Here is a 22076-nt window from a genome sequence, read left to right on the forward strand (position 1 = left end):
ATCTGGTGACTGTGGAGGCCACTGGAGTACAGTGAACTCACTGCCATGTTTGAGATGATGTGAGCTTTGTGACATGGTGCGTTATCCTGCTGGAAGTAGCCATCAGAAGATGGGTACACTGTGGTCATAAAGGGATGGACACGGTCAACAACAATACTCAGGTAGGCTGTGGTGTTTAAACCATGCTCAGTTGGTACTAAGAAAATCTCCCCCACACCATTACACCACCAGCAGCAGCAGCCTGAAGCGTTGATACAAGGCAGGATGGATCCATGCTTCCATGTTGTTGACACCAAATTCTGACCTGATGCTGTATCAGTTTTCTGGAGCTGCTCCACAGACAGTGAATTAGGAAAGATGTTATAGATGACAGTGAGAGCACCCAGAGGAATGTTCTGAGCACAGAGCCAATCACAGTGTTTATTTACAAGAACTTCCAGGTAGAAAATCCTCGTGTCACATCCATGAATCAAACCGACTGCGCTAAACAAACTCTGCCTCAGTTATTAGTTTTTAACCACCTTGAAAGGCTCACAATACATCTATAGCAGTTTAAGTGTCCGTTATATTTAGAGTGTTTTCACCACTTTACCCTGCTGTCACACAGACATGTGGAACTGAAGCCATTATATCAAAGCCACCAGACTCCACTGACAAAAACAGAAATGTAACTGAGTAGATCACTGAGCTGCTGCTGTGCTGCAGAGTTGATTGGTTCATGTGTGAGGTAAAGCAGAGCAAATATTCAGATATAACCTACACTTACACTGATAGTGATTCTTTAAAGTGGCCCCGTCCACATCAGCACATTGTTGAGCTTCTGTGCCAGTAGATTTGGTTTATTAAAGATGAAAGCAAAGCAACAGAGTCCATAAAATAAGCAGAGCAGGAACTCTCAGCAGAGTCTCAAGTCTCTGTGTTACTGTAAATAAATAATTTCCCATGAGTCAAAGGGGGGGAGGTGCCAACAGAGAGGAAGAGCGAAAGCAGAAGTGTAAAGTCAGTGGTGTGTTCAGACTCCATTTTAAAGTGCACAGAGCAGTGAGAGGAAGACAGGTGGTGTGAGACACGGTGAGTGTTGATGTTTATTCATTGTTTAGTGTGTTCTAGGGGAGAGTAGGGTCGGTTGGGTCAGTGCCACATCTTCACAGCTTCATCATCACACTTGCTTTTACCACCACCATCATCTGACGCTGTTTTTACAACCAGGCTTTTCCTGTTAAACACGAGGCCTGCGCGCAGCTACGGATCTGCGCGCTCCGGTGCTTCGGGCGCGCTCTTGTGTCAACTCTTTGAATGTGCGTCACAGTGAAAAGCTCTAGTTTATAGACACACAGAGAGAAAAGGGGGACTCTGCCGAGGGATTGTGGCGCAGTTTTGTTGGATAGGAAGATGTTGAGTGTACAGTCAGCTCTCCCTGCTCTTTGTTACACTGAGTTTTGGTTAGATTTTAATAAATCAGTCTATCAGAATTAAAACAACTGGAGACTGAGAACAAACTGATATATGAGTCTGATTATATTTGAATAAATCACTATCATATCTGACAGGATGTGAGTGTTTCTGTGACATATTGTACAGACTGAAGGCTGCTGGAAACTGTCAGGAAACTGTCAGACTTGACCGCAGCTTTTTGTCACCGCCTCCTGCTGCAGCTCTGATCTCGTCTACTCTCCAGGCGAGGCACACTTCATCTCCAACGAGCCTATTGACAAAAGCTGCGGTCAAGTCTGACAGTTTCCTGAAGACATTTAATATCCAAAAGGTCAAAGGTCAGCTTCACTGTGACATCATCATGTTCTGCATAAAACACTTCTCTGGTCATTATTAAACGTCATATCTCAGGAACAGAAGGGGAGACATTTGGTCAGAGACTGAGTTGGTGACACTGATCTTGAAACTGTGCTGATTGTATAGATCTTCTGTGTGTGAAGCTTCCATGTTTTCCCAGACATGGATGTAAACTGTAAGTCCAGCTTATATATATTTAAAGCCCAGCCCAGAACACGGTGTCCCAACTGTCCCAGGGAGTCAGAACTTTGGGAAAATGCACTCCTTGTACATTTAACAAAACTGTGCCTTTCACGTTTGGGTTGGGCTCTAAAAACCTGATAAATAGTTAGCAGACGCCTGTATCTGTTCAGAGATCAAATTATTTTCATTACTGTTCAAGTAGTCTGTGAGTAATCAAAGGTTATTTAGTGTCAATACAAAAGTGTCCCAACTGACCCCGCTCTCCCCTACTGTATGTCATAAGAACACCCAGCCAATATGTAATCATGTCCTATAAATAAGAAGTTACTGACTTCATCACACTGTGTATGTGTGTTACAGTTCTCTCAGATTTGGGAAGATGGCTGATTTGGAGGCAGACGGGGACAGATCAGAGTCTCCAGTGTCCAGCTGTCAGCTGTCTTTGAAGAGTGACCACAGTAAAGGTGACGTTCCAAACTTCAGTAATGAAGCTGGACCCTCAGACACAAAGTAAGAGACTGTTTCTACTGTAAACTGACCTGAAGATGATTCTGTTTTTATTATTATCTGATAATCTACACCACAACACTGTTTTTATAATGACATGAGGTATTGTTTTATTCAGTCATCGGGGATATCCTGATCAAGTTATTTGGCCCTGATCAGAGTCCTTTAAATTTGGCTATCTACTGAAAATAGAATATAACAATAAAATATGCAGTTACATAGAACACAGTATAGTCCAGGTCAGTTCAGAAAACTTTATTTATCCCATGTGGGCAATTCAGTTTACAGCTCCCAGTTCAATGAATAAAAGCACAAACAATTACAACAACCATTCATTAGACAAACAACTTTTATCACTCAACTCTCAGTTGTCAGTGGATCAGTTGAACTAATGGTTTCCCAGCAGTGATACCTCGTACATGTGCAAATATTCGATCGATAAAAAAGAATGAATAAATGGGATAGAGAATAAATAAATAAATAAAGCAACAAAGCACAAACCTCCTCATTAAAATTGGCATTCATCAGCCTGATCACTGAAGGGATAAAAGAGTTTGAGTAGCGATTTGTCTTCCTCAGGGGTGCACAGTAGCACCGCCCTGAAGGCATTAAATTAAATCCACTGGACATGACATGGTCTCCCTGCTTTATAATGCATTTCGCTTTCTGGACCACACGCTTCTTCCAGAGCACACTCAGGTCTGTTTGCTGGATTAACGAAGACACGCTGCACTCTGTCTGTTAAAAAGTTTAAAAGCAACAATAAGATCTGATCCGGGAGCATAAAATAAGAGGCTGGCCATTCAATTCAAATATGGGGCTGCATCTTATTGAAAGCAGAAGAAAAATCGGCAATCGGGATTTGGGTTTTTCAAGGTGCTCTAGTGCTCTGTCTATAATGAAAAGTTTGTCTCATCAACACCTTCACCAGCTTGATAAGCAAACTGCAGTGGATCTAGTCTGCCATCAATTAAGGAGACCACTTTTTCTTTTCAGAGTTTTTCAAACTTTTTCATCACAAGAGATGTCAGTGCAACTGGTCTGAAGTCATTCAGATCTCTTGGATGATTTGACTTTGGAACAGGAATAATAGTGGATGTTTTCCATGTTTGGGGCAAGTAACCACTCTCTGCACACATCTGAAAAAGTACTGTGAACGCCTCACTGAGTTGGTCTGCACAGTGACACAAAGTGCGTCCACAGATGGCGCCAGGACCAGCCGCCTTCCTGATGTTCACCTGTTTGAACAAAGAAGCAACTTTTCCTTCTGAGATGACAATTTCATTTTCAGGTTTTAGAGACATCCTCATCGTTGAAATGTTGCCTAAAATGTCCGACCTTTCAAAACGGGAATAAAAGGAGTTAAAAGCTTTAGGCAGGTCAGTCTCATTTACACCACTAATAGTAATGAGCTGCCTGGTTTCACCAGAGTACTGGTTTATGGATGCCATCTGTTTTATCCCTTGCCAGGCGGCTCTGAGGTCACTGCTGCAGTACTGTTCCTCTATTTTGTCCCTGTACTGAATTTTGGCTTTTCTTATTTCATCCCTCACTTCTCTGGAGACAGCTTTTTTCTCCAGAGGGTCACCAGTGTAAAAAATCTTCTTCTTCTTATTGATTACAGGTTTGAGTTCTTTAGTCACCCAGGGTTTGTTATTTGGGTACATGACAGCAGTTTTAGATGGAATTATAGAGTCTACACAGAAACTGATGAAACAGTGTCACATAGTTCATTCATATCATCACAACCATCATAGAAACACTGCCAATCCGTGCACTCAAAGCATGCTTGAAGAGAGGAAATGCTGCCTTCAGACCAGCTCTTGACAGTTCTCTCCTTTCTGTCCACACGTCTGAAGGTGGGTTCATACACGGGCATAAGGTACACACCGTTGTGATAAGAAGCACCCAGTGAGAGCATTGGCAGGGATGTATATGCTCCCTTTACTGTACCATAGCACAGATCAGTTATAGTGCTCTTCTGTGTAGTGGTGCAGGTCACATACTGTTCATATGTTTTTAAGACCGTGTTCAGTTTACAAAGATTAAAATCTCCAAGGACAAATTTCGGTGCAGACAGCATCCAGCCTGCTCGTTACGTCAGCGATCAGCTGATCAGCTGATCAGCGGCAGACGTGTTGGCTCGTGGATGGATGTACACTAATGTGTAGAACAGTTGTTGAAACTCACGCGGCAGATAAAGGGGGCGAAGTGAGATTGTCCATAGTTCTAGATCAGTTGTGCATATTCTTTCTCTGACCTTCACTGTGTTACAATACCTCTCGTTGACATAGAAACACACTCCTCCTCCTCCTCCTCTTGCTTTGGAGACCGCTCCAGACGAATCGGGTTTCCGAACCTGCTGAGTCAAAAGTCCCCGTCCTGGTCCAAGTCACTGAGCCATGATTCAGTGAAGGCAAGGAGACAGGTCTCCCTGATTTCCCTCTTGAGGCTGGCCCATATTTCCAGTTCATCTATCTTATTCCTGATAGTCTGGACATTTGCTAGGAGAATTGTAGGAAGTGGGGGTAATTTGCACCGATCGCTCAACCTGAGAGTCTTTAATCTCCGGCGTAGACCACCTCTTCTTCCCCTTTTCTGGGTCTTTACGATCGGCTTGCGTATCGCCCTCGGGATACCAGCTGGTATCTCCCTGGCTACCGAAGTCCGCAGGGAAAAAAGAAACTCCCGGCTCAGTGTAACTCTCCCTGGTGCGCCATGTCCTGCTCCATGACAGGTAGGGACGCCAAGTAGAGATAGTAGCGTTGCCAAAAAAGGATCAAAAGACCTGTGAGTGTTCCTATCTGTATCGCTGATTCACTGACAGTTCATTCACACACCAGAATTAAAGAGAGGTTAAAAAGGCCTCTCAGAACATAAAAAAAAAAAAAATAGCGCCCCGGAAGATGCTATTTAAGAGCAGCACTGAGAGAAGAAATAAGAAGGAAACTAAATTACCTGTATATTTACAAGGGTGTTCAGATAAAGGAGACACGTAGCTGCTGGTGGGTAAAACACAGGCAGCGCCAACGATGATACTGTTTGAACCTGGTCTTTACAAGGACTAATAATATGTGTCAAAAATTTGTTGTTTCCACAGACAGAGAGCAGAGTCTCCAGTACCCAGCTGTCTGTCTATGAAGAGTGACTGGTCCAAAGATGATCCTCCAGTCTTCAGTAATGAACCTGGACCCTCAGACACAAAGTAAGAGACTGTTGAAAAACATGAGGGAGCTTTTTGCCTTTTGAAAGTCGTCTCACAGTGGAGCACAACATTACTCAGGAGGTTTTCATGAAGCTCCACCATGAGATATTTGAACTGCCTGTGACTGAGTGTGTGAATAAAGCAAATAATTTTCAGCACAGTTTGCAGGACGAGATCTAAATAATGTGTTCATCTCCACAGAGAGAAGAAGAGGAGTCATGTTTCTGTGGAGGAGCAGCCGTCCTGCTGTAGTTTGTGTCAGGACGTCCTGAAGGATCCAGTCTCTACCAGCTGTGGACACTGGTTCTGCAGACAGTGCATCAGCTCATACTGGGACCAGTCTGCTTCATCAGGAGACTCCTCCTGTCCCCAGTGTGGAGAAAGATCCAGAACAAGAGCTGGACTGCAGACAGCCAGTCAGAGCAGCACTGTACAAAGTAAGACTGTACATCTGTCTGCTGATGTCATCATGTCTGAAAACAGGATTCTTCTTGGTTTATTTGTGTTGTAAAGTGTAGACATGAAAGATTTTAGAAAACTAATGTATAAAACCTTCATTTGTTTGTGTTACTTGTTTTAATGTTGGTCATGAAAATAATCAGAGTCCAGATTCATTTCTTTAGTCTGACATGTTTCCTTCTCTTTCAGCAGACAGTGGTCTGCAGGAGGTTTTAGATGAACATAAGATCAGTGTGAGGAGGAGATGTGAACGTGTGACTGAAGGAAGTGATGAAACAGGAAGTGAAAGCCTCCTCAACAGGATCTACACTGAGCTCTACATCACAGAGGACAGAGTGAAGAGGTTAATACCCAACATGAGGTGAAGCAGCTTGAGAGAGCTTCTAAGATGAAGACCCTCCATGAAACTCCAATCAAGTGTCAGCACATCTTTAAAGCCTTACCTGAGCAACAGAAACACATCAGAGTGGTTCTGACCAACGGCGTCGCTGGCGTTGGAAAAACCTTCACAGTGCAGAAGTTCACTCTGGACTGGGCCGAGGGTTTGGAAAACCAAGATGTCAGTGTGGTGATTCTGCTTTCGTTCAGGGAGCTGAACTTGATCAGAGATGAGCAGTTGAGTCTTCTCACTCTGCTCCGTGTTTTCCATCCAACATTACAGAAGGTCACAGCAGAGGAGCTCGCTGTCTGTAAAGTTCTGCTCATCTTTGACGGCCTGGATGAACGCAGACTGGCTCTGGATTTCCACAACAATGAGGTTGTGACTGATGTCACACAGAAGTCATCAGTCAACGTGCTGTTGACAAACCTCATCGAGGGGAAGCTGCTTCCCTCGGCTCTGGTCTGGATAGCTTCCCGACCTGCAGCAGCCAATCAGATCCCTCCTGCATGTGTTGACAGGGTAACAGAAGTACGAGGCTTCACTGACGCCAGAAGGAGGAGTACTTCAGGAGGAGAGTCAGTGATGAAGAGCGGTCCAGCAGAATCATCTCACACATGAAGACATCCAGGAGCCTCCACATCATGTGTCTAATCCCAGTCTTCTGCTGGATCACTGCTACAGTTCTGGATCACATGTTGACTACAGAGCAGAGAGGAGAGCTGCCCAAGACCCTGACTGACCTGTACTCACACTTCCTGCTGGTTCAGACAAAGAGGAAGAAGCACAAGTATGATGAGGGACATGAGACCAGTCCACAGGAGCTGACGGAGGCTGACAGGGACGTTCTTCTGAAGCTGGGGAGGCTGGCGTTTGAACATCTGGAGAAAGGAAACATCATGTTCTACCAAGAAGACCTGGAGCGCTGTGGTCTTGATGTCACAGAGGCCTCGGTGTACTCAGGAGTTTGTACAGAGATCTTCAAAGAGAGTCTGTGATCTTCCAGAAAACAGTCTACTGCTTCGTTCATCTGAGCGTTCAGGAGTTTCTGGCTGCAGTCTACCTGTTCCACTGTTTCACCAACAGGAACACAAAGGTACTGGAGGACTTCCTGGGGACAGACAAGGATAATTACAGATCCCTGGATGTCTTCTTACAGAGAGCCATGGAGAAATCCCTCCAAAGTAAAAATGGTCACCTGGATCTGTTTGTCCGCTTCCTTCATGGCCTCTCTCTGGAGTCCAACCAGAGACTGTTAGGAGGCCTTTTGGGTCGGACAGACAACAGTCCAGAAATCATCCAGAGAGCCATCAACAACCTGAAGAAGATGAACATCTACGATATCTCTCCTGACAGAAGCATCAACATCTTCCACTGTCTGCTGGAGATGAACGACCTCTCAGTACATCAGGAGATCCAAGAGTTCCTGAAGTCAGAGAACAGATCAGAGAAGAGACTAACACAAATCCAATGTTCAGCTCTGGCCTACATGCTGGAGATGTCACAGGAGGTTCTGGATGAGCTGGACGTGAGGAAATACAACACAACAAGTGCCAGACGACGGAGACTGATTCGAGCTGTGAGGAACTGCAGAAAGGCTCGGTAAGTCCAGATGTGATTAACATCATAAATCATAGAATAGAATAGAATGCTTTTATTGTCACTATACGCATGTACAACGAGATTAAAAGCAACTCCAGTACCAGTGCAAGCAGTGTAAAAATATACAAGAGTATACAATATAGACAAAGGATAAGTAGTGCAAAAGGATGGGGGGGGGGGTGTAAGGAGGTAGGGTGCACAGTCCTGAGAGGGAGTGGGAGTGGGATATTGCACATTATAAAGTATTGCACAGAGAGAGTCCGGGGGTTGGGGGGAGGTAGACTGTCAGGTCAGTGCATGTGAGAGTTCAGGGTGGTTATGGCTTTAGGAAAGAAACTGTTTTTGAGTCTGTTAGTTTTTGTCCTGATGCACCTGTAGCGTCTCCCTGAGGGCAACAGGTCAAACAGTTCAAAGCCAGGGTGGGAGCTGTCTTTGGTGATGCTCTTGTCTCTGCTGAGGCAGCAGGAGGTTTAAGTGTCCATCAGGGTGGGAGAGGGCAGCCGATGATCTTCTGTGCTGCCTTTACTACTCTCTGGAGCCTCTCCCTGTCTGCAGCGGTGCAGCTGCCGTACCATACTGTGATACAGTACGTCAGCAAACTTGATGATGAGGTTGCTGTTGTGGGTCGAACTGCAGTGGGTGTAGAAGCAGTACAGGAGTGGGCTCAGCACACAGCCCTGTGGGGAGCCGGTGCTCAGCGTGCAGGTGGAGGAGAGGTGGGGGCCAAGTCTCACAGTCTGGGGCCGGTTGGTGAGGAAGTCCTTTATCCAGGCACATGTGAGGGGGGGAGCCCGAGAGTGTCCAGTTTTGAGATGAGGATGTCTGGTATTATTGTGTTAAAGGCTGAACTATAATCCACAAAGAGCATCCGGACGTAGCTCTGCTGCTGCTCCTGGTGATTCAGCGCAGAGTGGAGAGCTACAGTGATGGCGTCTTCTGTGGATCTGTTCACCCGATACACAAACTGGTGGGGGTCGAAGTCTGGGGGGAGATAGTCCTTGATGTGCTTAAGAACTAGTCTCTCAAAGCACTTCATGATTACCGGGGTGAGGGCCACCAGACGGTAATCGTTCAGGCTGGTGACGGGAGACTTCTTTGGCACCGGGATTATTGTTGCTGCTTTCAGGCAGGACGGGATGACTGCCTGTGCCAGGGAGAGGTTGAAGATCCTGGTGAAGGTGAGGGCGAGCTGGTGGGCGCGCGCTCTGAGCACCTTGCCAGGTACTCCGTCTGGGCCGGCAGCTTTCGTGGGGTTCACTGCCAGGAGCACCTGTCTGACATCATGCTCCTGTACAGTGAGTGGAGTGGTGGAGGAACCAGGTGGGGTTTTGGGCAGGGCTTGAGCAGATGAGTGCTGTTGTGATGTTTCGAAGCGAGCAAAGAAGCCGTTCAGCTCCTCTGCCAGCGGCAACCCGGATGATTTTGTCCACAGTCACATTCCCGATGCAGAACTTGATATAGTCCAGTACCTTTCCTGTGAATGTCTCCAGCTCCTGGTGTTCAGTTAAGTCCCAGTCTGTCTGATTGAAGCAGTGCTGCAGTTTGGAGAGTGCATTATCAGGCCAGGTTGTAACAGTCCTTGTGGTGGGCCTGGCTCTGCTTCTGAGGGGGGTGTAGGCTGGGGAGAGCAGGAGGGAAAGATGGTCTGACTGGCTGAGGTGGGGGAGGGGTATGGCTCTGTACGCTTGCTTGATATTTGAGTAAACATGATCCAGAGTGTTCTCCCCTCTAGTAGAACACTTGACATGTTGGGAAAACTTCGGTAGTACAGTCTTCAGGTTGGCCTTTTTAAAGTCTCCTGCAATTATGTGAACACCGTCAGGGTGGGCCTGCTGCTGTTCATTTATGGTGTTCAGCAGGAGAGAGAGCGCTGTGTTTACACTGGCGTCGGGTGGAATGTACACAGCCGTGACGATCACTACAGTTAGCTCTCTCGGTAGAAAAAAAGGCCGGCATCTTACAGACATGTACTCGAGGTCTGGGGAACAGTGTTTGTCAATGATTGTCCCATTGTTGCACCAGTTATCATGCACGTTGATACAGAGACCCCCCCCCCTCTGCTCTTACCGGAGTCCACAGTCCTGTCCCAGCAGAGCAGAGTGCAGCCTGCTAGCTGCAAGTTAGCATCGGGTATTCCCGGGTGAAGCCAGGTTTCGGTGATAATCAAAACACAGCAGTCATGAACATAGTGATTTCCAGCAAGTTGTAATTCCAGGTCATCTGTTTTATGCACCAGAGATCTGGCATTGGAGAGATACAGGCTCGGTAGAGGTGGCTTGTGTGAATGTTTTCTTAGCCGCAGCAAAACACTGGACCTACGTCCCCGCTTCTGCTTCCTCTCCCTCCTCCGTCTGCGCCACCTCCTAGACCCGACAACAATCCACGGAGAGGCCGGCGGTCTCGCTACCTCGTCTGGGATGTTATGTGTGTAGTGAAAGTCGCTCGAAACAGATATCTGGTGATGGTTGCCGATATCCAAAAGTGTCTGGCAGGTATACTGAATGTTCGCAGAACCCATAGTGCATGAACAGGCAAGAAAGAAGTACAAAAACGACAAAAAAGAGCTCTGAAGAGGAGAGCCGTGAGCCGCTGCGACCATGCGCGCCGCCATCTTTACCTATGATTGTAGATTAGTAGTTTGATTCTTCAAATATACACACCATGAAATTCTTATTATTCATAAAATGTTCAAATGATGTGTCTGTTGTATTTTGTCACAGATGTTCTTGAGCTGTTTCAAATGCTGTGAGTGCAAAACATGTAGATGTTTCAGTTGGTTGTGTTTATAGCTGTTGAGTTAATGAACACAGTTTTTCTATTGATTTCTAATCATTGTTCCAGTTGACAGTTTTTCACCTTTATGTGATGGAGGCGCCATGTGAACCTGATAAAACAAATGATGGACTTCAGAGGTTGTTGTTGAGGTTTTATCACAGCAGCATTTCATCACAGTATGGCAGTATTTGATGGTTCTGAGTGAAAGCAGTAAAGTTATTACTCCATAAACAGATTGTGTAAGGTGTTTTATAGAATCAGACATGCAGATAATACCTGAGTTTATTCACCACTATGCTTAAACATTTAAAATAAGATCTGTATCATTTGCCAAAGGAGATTCCTGAAGTCCTAAAAACTGCTTTTATCCAGTTGTTGCTATCTCTTTTTTCATGCCTCGGCGCCGGCGACAGTCGTGGCCAGAGGCATCATGTTTTTGGGTTGTCAGTCTGTCCACGACATCTCAAGAACACCTTGAGAGGATTTCTTTAAATTTGGCACAAATGTCCAGTTGGACTTAAGAATGAACTGATTAGATTTCGGTGGTCAAAGGTCAAGATCACTGTGACCTCACAGAATATGTTTTTGGCCATAACTCAAGAATTCATTCACTAATTATGACAAAACTTCACACTAATGTCTAACAGGATAAAATAATGAAGTGATGAGATTTTATATCCAAAGGTCAAAGGTCACCTTCACTGTGACATCATCATGTTCTGCATAAAACACTTCTCTGGTCATTATTAAACGTCATATCTCAGGAACAGAAGGGGAGACATTTGGTCAGAGACTGAGTTGGTGACACTGATCTTGAAACTGTGCTGATTGTATAGATCTTCTGTGCTGTCGGGTTGAAGATGTGTGTGAAGCGTCTGTGTTTTAGAATAAGTAGCTTCTTTGCAGCAACATCCATATTTGAATCATTGTCTACTGTCATGGACACATATGAGTCTGGACAGACATGGATGTAAACTGTAAGTGTAACTTGACTGGTGAAGCATACGACCACGAGGCAGTAATTCTGGTCATGAATCAGCTTTTAATTAGTTTGAATTCTTTGTGTTCTTTTTTTATTCTTAACTATTTTCAGTCCATCAAAACAGGATATTTCAAACTGTTTTATCATCAAATCCATAGAGTAAATATAAAGTGTCTCTTTGACAATAACAGATTTTCTAATATATGTGTCATGTCAGATTTATTGGGTGTGAACTCTCAGAGACTCACTGTGAAGTCGTGGCCTCAGCTCTGAAGTCCAACCCCTCCCATCTGAGAGAGCTGGACCTGAGTGAAAACGACCTGCAGGATTCAGCAGTGAAGCAGCTGTGTGCTGGACTGGAGAGTCCAAACTGTAGACTGGAGACTCTGAGGTCAGTTCACTTGCTTATGTAGGTGTTTGTTTGTTTGTTTTTGGATATATATAATATAAATCCTTGACTGAGGTTATAAAGCTTTCAGTGTTTTCAGAAATGTTGTGTCTTTCCAAATGGCTGAACAGTTGGTTATGAAAGGCAGAGAAATGATGATTTAGAACATTTAGACACCATCAAGTTTGAGATTTATCCAAACAGAATTTAAGATTCCTGAGGTTCTGAGGTTTCTTTGTTTTCATGTTAAGGTCACATAATCATTTGAAGTCACAGACCTTTAGACTGCAACAATAAGCAAATAAATAGTCTGCACTGGAAACATCTTGGACTTTAAGGACAGGTTGATATTCTTTCACACTCACACGCCCATTAGACTGCACCATTAATGATCTGGATTCATACGCCTATGTGATCTCATTTCTAAATGACAAGCATTGACTGGCTCCTGTTTCCCTATGCATCCATGTGTTGACTGATGTGCTGTGGAACAATCCCAGTTGCTATCAAGTGTTTCCTCTATCAGTGGGATCCCCCACCCCCCTGAAAGAAAGCAAATATTTTATTGATGTTATTGACCTTGTTTATGTGCACTGCTTTGATTTGAGCTCAGTTTGAGAGTCTTTACTGTGTTTTCCTGTCGCTGGGCTGCGTTTCTCTCCCTCCTCCTCGACCCACACAGGTGACGTTACTTGAGTTAACAGCCTCTGGTTACATCACTGTAAGTGGAATAAAATCTTCCAAACGTGTCATTTCTTATTGTAATCCACCTAAAAGCAAAGACAGACACATGTGGACTCCAAACTAGTGGAGCTGAAGCTGACAGGCTCCGCCCCCTCCAACAAGCGTGTGTTGAGGCTCAACTGGTGTGTGTGCAGCAGCCCAGAGTTTTCTAAGTGTCTGTGTGTTCACAAGTTTTGTATCTTTGAACTGAATCTCTGTGGTTTGAAGTTTAGTTTCTCTCCTGCGTTGCTGTTTGTACTTTCAGATATCTGCCTTATTTTACCGTTTCATGTTCGTTGTCAGACGGATAAGATTCCTATGAAGTCACTGCAGATGAAAAGCCAATATTTTCTGCTTTGGCTGCTTCACAATAAAAGCTAAACAAAGCTAAAATAACAAAACAACATGGGACTTTTATTGTGAAGAATTTATAGGAAATGACACATCCACTGTTTTACAGCCACATAACTCAAGACATATTTGTCCAGAGGTATCATGTTTTTGGGTTGTCAGTCTGTCCACGACATCTCAAGAACACCTTGAGAGGATTTCTTTGAATTTAGCGCAAACGTCCAGTTGGACTTAAGAATGAACTGATTAGATTTTGGTGGTCAAAGGTCAAGATCACTGTGACCTCACAAAATCTGTGTTTGGCCATAACTCAAGAATTCATTCACTAATTATGATAAATCATCACAGAGATGTCTAAAAGGATAAAATAATGAAGTGATGAGATTTTATATCCAAAAGGTCAAAGGTCAACTTCACTGTGACATCATCATGTTCTGCATAAAACACTTCTCTGGTCATTATTAAACGTCATATCTCAGGAACAGAAGGGGAGACATTTGGTCAGAGACTGAGTTGGTGACACTGATCTTGGGTGTCCACCTTGAAATGATGTTGATTGTATAGATCTTCTGTGCTGTCGGGGGACAATGGATGTGAAGCGTCCATGTTTTTACAGACATGGATGTAATGAGAAACTTGACTGGTGCACAGAGGCATACATTTTATTATAACAGACTCTGAAGATTACGTCCAGCACTTTAGTAAATGTTATATATAAGTCAAGCACTTTGATATGTCCTATGTTAATGTCATCTGTTTAAAGCCCTGTGTAGACAGCAAGCATCTCAGACGTTTTGTTATCTTAGCCGCCATCTTGACTGTAAGGAAGTCAGGAGGGACAACTCCAGCGGTCACAGCTGAGCAGCATGTGTTGTTGTCTAGAGTCACAGCTGTAATGCAGTCGCCTGGCAGAGGTCTGCACTCTACTGAGTGCACTTTGTAGTTGATGTCTGTAATCATTCCTTCTGTCCATACTGTCTGTGAAGCAGTCCCTTTATAACCTGACTCCAGTGTTACCAGATGGAGGACAAAATCCACAGTCTTGTTCTGTGTCAAAGTTCAGTTTAAACTAATATGAGGCTTCAGACGTCTGAGTTACAGTCAGTATTTAGTGTTTGACAGTGTTTTTCTTGTTGAGCTGCAGAGGAGGAACAGACCTCAAAGAGGGAGTTTGGTGCTAAACAGTCTGTAACTGTGGTCCACACCCTCTCGATTTGGATAACTCAGACTGCTGAAGCTTTATATTAGTTTCATCTGAACATGTGAAGACATTTCTTACAGTGTAGCTGAGTTAAGAAGAGACCACTTCACACTCAGTATGGACAGGAGGAATATTTACTGCCACCAATAACTCTTTTAATGTGCATGTGGCTGTTGAACAAACTTGAACAAATGTGTCCCTCTCCTTTTTATTCCATATACAAATACAGTATGAAGGTCATGTAAGAAATGAATGAATGAACAGTTTTTAGTCCAACGTGTCTGATTTGATATTGATCCTCTAAATACAGACTTGACTGAGATCAGCAGCATGTTAATTTGTGCTGATATGAATTGGTGAATGAATGTTGTGGTGACATTTGGATGATGTCTGTAGAAGGCTGACATCATGATGATCCACAATAACGCAATGACAAAGTCACTCTACTCAGTTTAGGGCAAAGCTCATTGATCAGGACATAGTAATGTTGAGCAACATATTTAACACCTGAACACATCTGATTGTTTTATTAATGATTTTTATCTACATCATTTATTCTTCATTCAGACTGAGTCGCTGCAGTTTGTCAAAGATCAGCTGTGTTTATCTGGCCTCAGCTCTGAAGTCAAACCCCTCCCATCTGAGAGAGCTGGACCTGAGTGACAACAAGCTGCAGGATTCAGGAGTGAAGCTGCTGTGTGGTTTTCTGGAGAGTCCACACTGTAAACTGGAGACTCTGAGGTCAGACACCATTTTTTACTCCTGTGCTGAGATTATTATGATGTGAAAGTTGTGTTGACACTAAACTGCAGACATCAGGCTGATATTATACTGATCCACAATGAAGTCTATTTGTCTTGTTCAGTGGTTTAATCCATTGACTGTGGCAGAGCAATGTGGAGCTAAAACCTTAAAGATAAACTCTGCAGGATCTTCCTTAAAAACAGTGTATAGACTCATACAGAAATAATCCCTCTCAATCATCACTTATGAGCAGGGGCGGACTGGGGCAAAAAAGCAGCCTGGGAATTTGGTACCTGACCGGTCCACTCTCCAGGGATCGGGGCGGGGATGCTGGTGGTGGATGCATGATCATCTTCAGTCTAGATAAGAGATTGTTTATGTTAGTAAAGCACTTAAACAACACTATCAGTGAAATGTTAAAATGGTAGAATTTAATAGTAGTACACTATTATGGTGTTAAGCACTTTTTAATGAATGTTTAATTCATTACTCTAGATGAATTAAAAAATGCTATGTATGAATATGGCTTTACCTGGACTAGTACGACCAGGCTGCTCTCCTCTCCCTCCCTGCCACAGTCCTTCTGTGGGGATGGTGACTCAACCTGGCAGGAGATGTGAAGAGAGACATTAGGTTGAAGTTTTGGGCAATTCCCAAAAGAAGAGGTGAAAAAAAGCTGCATTACAATGAACAGTAATATAAGTAATGGAAAAATAGTGTTTTGATTGATAAGTAAACACAGGTGAAAAAGTGCACTGTGTAATGTAATGTACTATATGTGTATCATTCCCAAGTACACAATGGTCCCTCCCTAAACCAGGTTTAGTAAAGGTTAGTAAAAGGCTGTGATGGTCTCTTCTGAATGCTTCTAAAAGAAAGAGGCTTTAATTCATCCAAAACATTCCAAGTGTTGTGAAAGGAGAAGATGTTGAAAAGTATACGCTAACAGAACACATAATCTGAGTGAGCATTAAGTTTATTTCATGTAGGCTTGAGTGAACATATTATTCTGTAGCCCTACTAACTGTTAACATATAGTAAATGTACTTGAAATGTCAAAATTCACTTGCATGTATTGAGGAACATTTTGCTACATCATGTTGTTTGATATTTAATATTTGAAATATGCAGGAACATTACTGTCAGAATATTTCAATTTCATTTATGTTCTATAGAAAAATGTTGAACACATTAACCTATAGATGGTGCCTCAGATAAGCACAATCAAATGCTCTTAAATAGTGAAAAAGTACAGCTTAAGTTTTATAATCTGACTGTGAATAATACACTAAGAACAATACATTACATTTTCCCCTTGGCAGTGCATGTACTAGACTGTCTCAATTTCTATATATTGTCCAACAATGCCCACACAAAAAGGAAAAAATGACATTTTAATGTTGATGAATTAGCAAAGTAATTAAGACAGCAGAGTTGCATTTACCTCAGCAGCTTTAAGGGGAATACACAAGAGATAATGATAGATCAGATGTTACTAACGTTACTTTATGAACTACTTAACCATGTTGACTAATGCCACTGAGCCCTGTCTGGCTCTAGTCTTTACACAGTAATGACGTTCTGACAGCAAAAAGCAAACTATACGCGCTGTGCTGAAAGTTAGCAAGCTAGCAAAAAAATGATGACATTACAGCCGCCTTACCTGAGTTGCATCTCCCACCTGGTCACACGCCAGAGCTGCCGCCACAGGTGCTGCTGCTGATGCTGCAGAGGATGGTCCAGCAGCAGAAAACAGGGTTGTCAGTTTCTGACATTTTGCAGCATTTGCAGCAATGCCTGTCTCTTTTTTCCCTAATCTTCTCAGCACCTCCCTTGTGCTTCTTCTCCATGTTTTTCTTCTCCATGACTTCTGATTGATTGATTGATTGATTGATTGATTGATTGATTGATTGATTGATACAGAAGGAGGACGGGACAGCCCGTGGCCCTCAGCCCTCGGCTGTGATTGGCCAACAGCTCAACAACAAGGTGAAAGGGGTGTGACACACCCACATGGGCCAAAGATGATGAGCCAAACACTACTAGAGAAACTGTGAACATTGGTTATCATATTAAAGGCCAGCCCAACTGCGCCTAAAGTTTTTTTTTTCCTCCGGCTGTACCGGCCCACACTGACCCAGCGGCCCACTGGGAAATCTTTATCATCACGCTAATGTATATTCAAGTGTTCATTTCCCCCGATAAGTTGGTTTTAATTCGTTATTTGATTCTATAAACACAGTCTGACCATCTCGAGCTTTTATTTTGGTACTTCCGATGACCGGCAGTGTGAATTTGCATATTAGCTAAATATTTAGTTTCACCCAGAACATTTAGATTTAACATTTAACATTTAGATTTAGATATATATTTAATATTTAGATTTAACATTTAGATTTAAATTTATATTTAGCATTTAGATTTAACATTTAGATTTGTATTTATATTTATATTTAGCGTTTAGATTTAACATTTAGATTTAATATTTAGATTTAGATTTAGTATTTAGATTTAGATTTAGCATTTAGATTTAACATTTAGATTTAGATTTAGATTTAATATTTAGATTTAACTATTGAATATATTTCTAAGTTAATAAATATTGCTGTAAATGTGGTAAAAGGTGACGTTAGAAAATGCACAACACTTTTTTAAACATTGTTTGAAGCTAAATTTGGCAAAATCTTGATGTTATTTTCAGCGTGAGCCACTTCTCAAACGGCACCCCATAGAGACAGCCTACCTGTGGACAGTGAGTGTCCTCAGTAGAGGTGGGACAGAGAGCAGGATGAATGACTGATACTGATGTCTGTTCTTCATGCTTATATAACGTAACTCAGTGTTGTGATGTCAGGAGTAATAGTTATTTTATTGACATGTTAGGTTTGTTTCCAGTGAGATATTATTGAGTTTATATAGTGACTTTGTTGCTGTAAACATGACTGTTGCTGCCATAGACTGTATAAAACTATATCCTGTGTATTTTCATAAACACTTGACCTTAAAGGTAAACGTCAGGAAGTGTGTGTGTGTGTGTGTGTGTGTGTGTGTGTGTGTGTGTGTGGACATTGTGTGACTAACATTTTATTTGGGTTTCAAATATGACACTAAAAACATTGCTACTTTTGCTACAGTAATTTGCAATTGTTTAGAAATGTGTCATCATCAATAGCTAAAACAAAAAAGTTTCCAATAGGTTGCCTGCTGCTGAAAATGTCTGGCCCATCAACATTTTCTGAGAGCTGTTTTTCACTTTTTGTATTTTCCAGTCTTTAACCTGTATCCTGTTGGGATCAGCACAATAAAACAGTGACAAAGTCACTCTACTCAGTTTAGGGCAAAGACCATTGATCAGGACATAGTAATGTTGAGCTACACATTTAACACCTGAACACATCTGATTGTTTTATTAATGGTTTTTATCTACATCATTTATTCTTTATTCAGACTGAGTGGCTGCAGTTTGTCAGAGATCAGCTGTGTTTCTCTGGCCTCAGCTCTGAAGTCCAACCCCTCCCATCTGAGAGAGCTGGACCTGAGCTACAACAACCTGCAGGATTCAGATGTGAAGCTGCTGTGTGATCTGAAGAGTCCACACTGTAAACTGGAGACTTTGAGGTCAGTAGAGGGTTGGAGTGGGTCCATGCTGGTTTCAGCAGTATTATATTAAACACAGTTAGTATCAGAGCAAAGATCCAGTACTTCCTGTAAACCTCAGACCTTCTCAGTGGCTCAAAGAGGGGAATGGTGACAGTCTTCAGGAGAGGACAGAGAGACAGACAGAGAGAACAGTCAGCCAATCAGATCAGAAAGAAGCTTGTTGAGTTGATGTGAAGACGACTGTTGTTGTGTTCATGTCTACAGGAAGTGAAGCTGGATTACAGCTGACAGCATCACAACATGTATAGAGACAGCTGTCCTCCTTCATCAAACTGTCACACCATCAAATCTGACCTTGATAACAGGGGACCTGTTATGCTTTCCTGTTTCTGTGTGTTATATCGCCTATAGTGTTACAATGAAGGATGTTGGTATTAAATGTGGCCAAAGTTTCAGATAATGAGGTAAATGTATGTAAAAGTAATCCCTGTGAACAAAAACCTCAGACTTCAGACTGTTGTGAATACCCTGTGTTCAACGGCTTTTTCTACTGAAGCTAAGATTTCTTTATAAGGCATACAACTATGAGGCGGTAATTCTAGTTTGAACATTAAAGCATGTAAACAGGTTCTAGTAGAAACCCAGAATCCAAATATGAAGCTGTTAATGAGCATAATATGTCCTCTTTAAAGTGTTTGTTGTCTTCATCTTTGTCACAGCTCTGAGATCAGTCTGACTGAAGCCTACAAATCACTGGCTCTTATTTTATAGAACCATCATTACATTTAGTAACCATGTGTTCTTTATACAGAGCAGAAGCTCTGCTGAAGTCCATTAATCACAGCTGATGTGTTGCTGTTCAGTCTTTGGATGAACATGTAGAACATTTAACATGATATATCTGTCCATCAGTCATTTGTTCTAACAGACTCAGTAAATCCATCATTAAAGTGAATCCCTCTGTTTGTGCAGCCATGATGCGTTCAGGACTCTCAGCAGTTTATTTACACTGTGTACTTGAGTGAAATCTGCAGAGTAAACAGACTTGATGCCCAAAGTCTCTGCAGGTCTGTGAGCTTCCAGCTCAGTGTGTTCACTCCAACACGTTAACATGAGAGCTGGAAGGAAGCCGACTACGCTACACAGCCGCTCCACTCTGCTGTGAACAGGAAGTCCCTACTGGTCTTTATACTGGATGTGCTGCATCACTGACTGACAGCTGCTTTATAACTTCTCTTGTCTTCTTCTCTCATCAGATGGTGGTCATGAGAGGATCAGCTGTGTCCTGATGATCCAGAGACGTTGAAGCAGCAGCATCAGTTTGTGTGTGTGTGTGTGTGTGTGTGTGTGTGTGTGTGTGTGTGTGTGTGTTGTGTGTGTATGCTGTATAATAGTGAGGTGATTCAAATAAATGCTACAAAAGGACTTTTGTCAACTGTTGTACTTTGTTGTTATTGTGTGTTTTAAACACAGTGTTGTTGTAGTTACTTTTAGTCACCAGTAGATGGAGATAATTCGATGTTCCTTAAACATTAATTGACGTTCCAATCCAAAAGGAAGAACTTTATATTTTTTGCTTTCATGACGGTGCACCCACATTTTAGCATTAAATCATCAGAACACTGTTCCATATTTCCAGTGCTCACAGTATTCACATCTTTTACTGTCAGTGAAAATAGTATATCCACACTATAAAAATACTCCATTACTGGTTCTTTATTCAAAATGTTACTAGAGTAAAAGTACAAAAGTATCAGCATCAAAATACACTTAAAGTAGCAAAAGTTAAAGTGCTCATTATGCAGAATGCTTCATTTATATTATGGATTATAATTATTGATGCATTCATGTGTTCATCACTTTAATGTTGCAGCTGGTAAAGATGGAGCTCATTTTAATGACTTTATAAACTGCTGCGTAGTTTAATCTATAATAATATCATTTATTAGTTGATGGTATTTTGTATTAATAATCTACAAAGTAACTGAAGTTATCAAATAAATATAGTGGAGTAAAAAGTCCAATATTTCCCTCTGAGATGTAGTGGAGTAAAAAGTGGCCTATAAAGTATCAGAAAATGGAAATACTCAAGTAAAGTAGGCGACAAGTAGTGATGACCAAATGAAGCCTCATGAAGCTTTGTCTGTATCTTCTGACCTCACTAGATGGCGCTCTCTGATCAACAAAGGGTGACAGGCACACTGGACTGTCTGTCCTTGAGCTGTTTTCTTTGAACCAAGAGCGCCATCTAGTGGGCTCAGGAAATAAATCATTATATGTCAAAAACTCATAACTTCACTATCTGGGCAAAAGTATGTGGACATCCATATTTTCCAGGCCTGGATAAGTCTTGGAATTAGTAAAAATCATTGAAAGTTTTGGAAAAGACATGGAATTTTGTTTTGTGTGATAAAATTGTTGCAGTAATCTTCCACAGATAACCTTCCGCCTCATGTAATGCAATGACATTTATTTTACTACTACGAATACATTCCCACCACAGTCACAATCTTGACTCCTCCCACTTTCAAACCCCGTCTGTAAACACACCTTTTCAAGCTGCCATATTGGCTCTAATTTAATGGAGACACACATATGGTGACCTGCATTGATGATGACTTCATGATGAAGATTTCATACCTCATTTTTATCATAACCATTTCCGTCTGGTCATTTTATTAACTTTTATTGTATCTTACAGAATTGTTTGATTTGATGATCTATGGACAAAGTGCTGCTTGTTGTTGTTTTTAACTGTGTCTTGTAAGGTGTCCTTGAGCGCTCTGAAAGGCGCCTATAAATAAAATGCATTACACTGATTTCCTGCAGCTGTTGACGTAACATGGCGCTAACATGCGATGTGTGGAAATGTTTTGTCGTTATCATGTACGTTCCTTCATTTTCTCCCTGCCATCTGTCTCCCTTCATGTGTGCCAGCTAACTGAAATTATGTTTGAACTGAATTTGAATCTGACATGTTTAAAAAACACCCGGCAAGTGGAGCAAGATTTTCATTATGTTCAATGGGTCTTTTAAAAGTCATGAAGAGTTTTGAAATGTCCCTGAAAATGTGTGGGAACCCTGGATCTAGCTGGGAGAGAGAGCATGAAGAGCCTTTAAAGTAACCAGTAAAATCTTCCAGTCTATTCCAGAACATACTGAGAAGGTGGTAATATCAAATAATAG

The 22076-nt window shown here is 42.3% G+C and overlaps 1 long non-coding RNA gene and 1 pseudogene across 1 annotated transcript in view; one reads left to right on the forward strand and one right to left on the reverse strand.

Annotated features, from left to right (window-relative positions):
- Positions 1–21679, reverse strand: part of LOC125883995 (uncharacterized) — a 32356-nt gene extending 10677 nt beyond the window's left edge. The window contains exon 1 of the long non-coding RNA XR_007448624.1: positions 20751–21679. This is a non-coding gene — a long non-coding RNA (uncharacterized LOC125883995). The remainder of the gene's footprint in view (positions 1–20750) is intronic.
- Positions 962–20285, forward strand: LOC125883947 (NLR family CARD domain-containing protein 3-like; annotated as a pseudogene).
- Positions 21680–22076: the final 397 nt, after the last annotated feature.

This window comes from Epinephelus fuscoguttatus, linkage group LG23 (genome assembly GCF_011397635.1).
Source record: "Epinephelus fuscoguttatus linkage group LG23, E.fuscoguttatus.final_Chr_v1".
Lineage (NCBI taxonomy): Eukaryota > Metazoa > Chordata > Actinopteri > Perciformes > Serranidae > Epinephelus > Epinephelus fuscoguttatus.